Raw genomic sequence first — 6095 nt, 5'->3', positions numbered from 1 at the left:
ACACCGGCGGCCGTCGGGCAGGTTGATGGGGGCGAGGTGATGGCGTTACTTAGACTTAACGAGGTAACTGGGAGAAACGACGTGCTTTTGGCTACTCGAGGCCATGTTGATGTCTGACCTTATGCTCCGAGATTTGTGAGTCCAAAAGCTTGTCTATAGACCAGCTGTGTTATTTGGTCCAACAGATGCTCGTATGCCTTTCTAGAACGCTTGGCTTGCCTTAGATCATCACCTAACAACAACCAGGCTACTACTTGTTCCTTTGAAGGTCGGCATTGATTTTTGCTGACAGCAAAACAGCAGGCTTTTCACATTGCTGTTCTATGTTGAAGAGCAAATTTGGGGTTTTGTAAAGCATGTTTATTGTTAGCCCTGTAAAATCTAATGCTGACTTCCAGAAAGAAGATGTAAAGATCAGAATGTTTAAAAAAAGTCCTAGCTCTTCCAACACCGAAGGCCTTTCACTCTCCTGTACTCACTTGCGCTGGGAGAAATTGAGATGCCAGTGTACTCATCTCAGAGTACAGATACATTACACCTGGTGATGCTTCTCCTAGATTATGGTCCAGCCTTTGTTGCCCTGTGTGGGCATGCTCTGCTTTCCAGCCTCCATCTCCGTTTACCCCTCTTGTGGCAGGCACCGGGATTTTCCCCCGTTGCGGCAAGCGCTGGAGTTGTGCACTGACACATTTGCACCAGTTTTCACATAAGCCCTTTCTGCTCCCCTCCCTTTCCTCACAAGGTGTCAGAGCTCAGGTGCACCCGTGTACCAGTCACAAGGCTGACCCCCACAAAAGGCAGAGAATGAAAAAAAAGGAAAAGGAATAGCTTTTCTCAGAGAGGAAGAGGGCTGATGGATGGAATGACCAGAAAGTAATTTCCTCTTTAGCAAGGATGCAATTTATGGCATAACAAGAACTTCCTTCCACTCTTTTCCCCAACAGCATGCCTAACGTGGTGTGCACATCTTATTAAATACCTGCCACCATGCAAATCCTCCCTAGCTCTCTACCCACCAGCGGCTGCATCCCTCCCTGTGTTCTATCTTTCTCCTCCTTCCCTCCTACAGAGGAAAACAAAGGGGACGATGACAAGCAGAATGAGATACGAGGGGGTTAGACACTAACCCTCATGTGGTTCTGGTAACAGCTGCCAGCTGAATGGATTATCCTGGATGGGCTCACATCCAGCTGGTACTGCTGGCTAAACATATTTTGTGCTCTCTTAACAGCTTCTTTACACATTTGAAAGGACAGATTACTCAACACCCCATTTACTGCTCCCGGAGGAATGAATGGACCACTGACTCCCGGGAGATGAGAATGCTCCTCAAGAGCATAGCCCAGACAAATGCATTCCTTTTAATTGTCTAGCAATGATAACGGTGATGAGTAATTTATCAACAGTATGATCGAGCTGCCATTCTAAATATATATATGTTGCCACTGGGGTCAAAATGACTGAGTACTAAATTACTGCAGTATTGTAAAACAGGCATATATTTTGCATAGTCCTGTGTAATCCAGATGAGCTGTGCTCTGCTCTGCCTCTGCCGGGTGTGCCTATGCCTCTGCCAGTTTTTCTTTCTCACTGGGGCAATACTGCTCTGCCCCAGCTGAGGGGAGGCAGGGGGCTGAGAAGTGGGCTGTGCTTCTACCCAGTAGCAGCCAGTGATTTACTCCTTTTCCCTGGAAAAGCATTGAGACAGAGCAGAGAGCTGCTGTATTACCTTGTGGGTCCCTAGGAAGGAGGCAGGAGAAGGTGGAGGTTTTGTGAAGGGAAAGGAATACGCTTCCCAAAAAATGGAGAAGGAAAGAAGGAAAAGTGCTATACCTCCTAGTGCCATCTCATACTGTTGTATTCACGGAAGGTGAAAGTCTTCCCCACAAGGACATATCCCGTGAAGCCCAGTGGGTGTGCTGGAATGCTTTTTTGGTGTTAGCATCATGAAAATTTCATTAATAAATGGCAGCCTTAGAATTGTGAGAATCAATATTGCAAAACTCAGCTCAAGACTCCATGGAAGAGGATGCTCATATTTCAGTTAAATAAAATTGATTTCAGTCACTTGCATTCGTTCACTCCTATTTCACTTATTCACTCATACTCACAAGCACCAAGAGGTGTGTCTAAGTGGCCTGCTCAGGACTGTGCCTGTGTGTGTGTGTGACACAAAGGACAGGGGACACTAGCTATTGAGTCCTTGGTATGTCTTTTAGGCTTTTCGTGATCAGGCACAACAAACTATAATTTGGACAAGCTCTTTATATCCTCTGGGAGTCAAGCAGTCATTATGACATGATTATGGCCTCAGTTTTGCATTCTTCATCCTCCCTAATTATTAGGCAAGGCTGCTGCCCCTTCGCCTTTGTTTTCTCATTCTGGGTATCTTTACTGCTGCCTTCCTGTTGAGAGAACAGGAACAGCCCATGTGACGTACTGAAACCTTGTTCCCATCCTCCTTTTATCGGACCCTGGGCTTTCTGCTGCTAAGTCAACTTTGGTGTTGCCTTATTGAAGTGCAGACCTTCTGGTCTTGATGTGTGCATATTCCTTATTACCAGTGTTACTGGTGTTGGTTGTACCCTTAGTAATCTATACGTGCCATACTTTTAATCCTCGATCTGTATTGTATCACTAAAAAGATGGGAAATGTCAAAGTAAGTAGTGATTCAAACAAGCCTAAGGATTAAAAAGAATACCCCAAGAATACATAAGACACACTAATGGGTAAAGCAACTTATAGTGGGACAGTATAAGGCTAAAAGAAATAAACCTATGTGGTCCATTTTTGATGTGGTAACAGTTAACAGTGAGGTGCCACAAAATTCTGTATTAGGCTGATGCTGGTTTGTATATTTGCTACTAACCTGGAAATGGAATGATCAGCTGTTAGCAGATGGCATCACTTGACTTACAATGAAATCTGAACAGCAAATAAAAGATATCATCGATGCCTATCATGAGTAAATAACAGATTTTTTTTGAGAGGCCACCTGCAAATCCTGTTGTTGGAAATGAAGGGATTTGGTGAGCTTTTGTTTGGTTTGTTTCTTTTCATGGTCTGGGGTTCTGTGATTCTGAATACTTAAGAGAGATATGCACGTCGTTTCCTTTAAAAGAATTCAGAGCTTGAGCCTCGGTGTCATTGATCATATCAGGTGTCTGAAGTGTGTTGTAATGGCAGAAAGCCAAGAGGGGAGATATTCTGAGTTTTTTGAAATTTGATGTAGGTCCATCTAGATGGGTAGGTCAGGGGGAAACTATGATTCCTTCTGCAGAGGAGTAGCTCTATGCCATGTGCATGAATGAGGAGGGACCAACAGTTGCAACCAGTGTTGGATGTGCTGTGGTTTCCTTTTTTGCTAATTGAAAGAGATTTTGGGTGCATGCAGTGCAAGCCAGCAGAAATGCAGCATAAGTTATCTTCATGTGATTTGAAGTGTAATCCTGGGTACAGTAGGAGCAAATTAATAAAAAAAGATAACTAGATTGGGAATCATCGGCAGGGGTCACAGAGAAAACAGTCAGCAGCAGGAAACCACAGAAAAGCAGAAACCCATGTAGCTGGCTGGCAACTTATGACACGAGGTGAAAAAACATCTGGAAAACACTCAACTTATCAAATAGGTGTTAGACTCTCAGCAAGGCACCTACTGAGGAACTTGTCTGGCAAAATGTAACAGAAAATTTCTGGAGATATCTGATGGGAGTTCTTGCAAGAAAGTGAGCAATGGCTGCTGGTGACTCCATGACAAAAAAGGCAGATGAAGCCAAGAGCACAGTGGTAACAGGGCAGCAACAGCTGCAAATTTGCTGTACTTGATAGACATGAATGCTGATCTTTTTCACTGGAGAAGCAGCCAAGAAGGCACAAAATTGACCAGAAGAAGGTAGAAAAAATTTTGTTTGAACTCAGTGTATGGCAGATAAGTGTCAAAGAGTTGAAAGAAATGAAATATTTCACTTATTTATCTCCTACTGCTAGAACCTGAGAAATAAGAATAACAAAAAATGACAATTCTCAACAATAAAAAGAATTTTGATGTAACTGACAACACTAGAATGTCAGGACGATTCTCATGACTGGAATGTTGAGGGCTCACATAACCAGTGTAGGAAGGAAGGTGTGGTATAATTCCATGAAATTTAAAGTTCTGCCAAGCATTTCACTATGACCAAATGGGAAAAGAATGTCAAAAAACCCTCCTGAAAGAAATTAAGTATTTTCCCTTATATTTGAAGAAGTTAACGTGTCAGAAAGTATACAGCTGTGAATTCCACTGGGACACCCACAGACAAGTATACAGGCCTTGTATATACTCAGCAACAGATTAACTGACACCAGCGTCGAATCTAACTCAGGAGAAACAAGCAAGGAAGCAAGCAAACAAACAATTGCTTTAAAACAGTTTGCCTAACAACTAATTCTTATCCAACCACCAAAGAAGAAAACAACACCTTTCCACGTATTGGCTTTCCCCTTTCTCTTTCAGTCTTTGCCCCTTTTCCTTACAAATATTCTGGAAAATTTAATCCTTTCACATAACAATAGGATACAAGTGAATATCATAGCCAAGTCTTAAATGGTTATATTCTACATTATTGTCCCAGTATCAGCTTCTAAAGATGAAGATCAGTTAGCATATGCAGGTAGGAAAGATTATGCATCCATTCAGAAGCCCCTCCAAACCCCCACAATTTATAGATGGTAACTATATAAACAGAGAGGCAATTATTTCCTTAATGCATAAATATCTTAACTAAAATGGCATCCACTGACAGCTAAGTTTTTTTAGTGTTAATAAAATTTGCCTGAAATTAAGAACTCACAGATCTTTTTACAAAACTATCTTTTATATCCAAATGAAGATAGTATAATTCTGTATTTTAGGAACACAGTAAATCTATACTGAAGTCATCCTGTCCTCAGTACGTACACCTATGGTTTTCCTATAAGTCTCTTGAATTAAATTCTGAATTATGTGGATGTTTACCCACAATAGCTAAGATTACTTTTCAACTCTGAGCTGTTTTCCTGGAAATCTGAATACTAAAATCTTCATCCTCACTCCAAGAGACAAACCAGAAGAGAAGAGTCAAAGAAGCTGAGAAAAGTCTTTATAGGATCTATCAACCTTCTCAGAAACTAAGTTCTTCAATATTTCAATTTGACAGTCTGCATATTACCAAAACCCTGCCATGTTCCTCACACCTATGTGGGTTTAAGATTTGATTCTTCACATTTCTTAAATTCTTTAAATTGACAATTTTTTATTACTATAATCTCTCCTTTAGGCATCGTTGGGATTCAGTATCTCTCCTTACTAGTTAAAATTATAAACCAAACACCCTACCAAGCTATTTTTACTGATAACAATGCACCTGGGGAATTTCTGAATCTCTGCAAATATAATTGAACAAAGGCAAGCAGTGCTGGTCTAAGCAGTAACTTCTAAAATTCTGCAATTTTTTCTCATCCCTCAGATGTGTTCTTAAATGTTTCAGGATGAGTATTTAAGCTGTTATGTGGTAACCCACATTAGGATTCGGATTTGCCTGGAAAACAGTCCAAGAAAAATAAAGAACACAATTCATCACCTGGATGAGTTCCCTGGTCCTGCTCATTGTGCATTTCCACAAGGTGTTGTCCTGGCATCTGTCAGAAATCAGGCATGGGCAAGGACAGCCTGAGGCAACATTCCCAATAGAAGAAACATTTGTCAACCGGCATCCTCAAATACATACACAGCCTCCTGCAAATATTGTATTAGGTCTCTTTGTAAGGCTTATATAAACCTTCTGGATGTGCTTAGGTAGTTTTTTTAACTGTCTTACATGGCTGCAAAACTCCCCTTTCTCTAAATCTGATCCCAGGCCAATGATCAGCATGCATAAACACTCCAGCTCTTCAAGATAGCCTTTTTCACTTCCACAGTTCTCAGTTTAGCACTTAACTGTGTCTGTTGAAATAAGTTACCAGTCTGCATGTGTGATAAGTCACATTATTTTGAGTGAATAATGACACAACAGAAGTGTCTGCAATAAATCACCCCTCTACACTACCCTGCCCACTCAACAGAACACAGCCATGA

Source organism: Egretta garzetta, unplaced genomic scaffold, assembly GCF_000687185.1.
Source record: "Egretta garzetta isolate BGI_Z169 unplaced genomic scaffold, ASM68718v1 scaffold329, whole genome shotgun sequence".
Classification (NCBI taxonomy): Eukaryota; Metazoa; Chordata; class Aves; order Pelecaniformes; family Ardeidae; genus Egretta; species Egretta garzetta.
The sequence above is the reverse complement of the archived record's forward strand: the minus strand, read 5'-3'. Positions refer to the sequence as shown.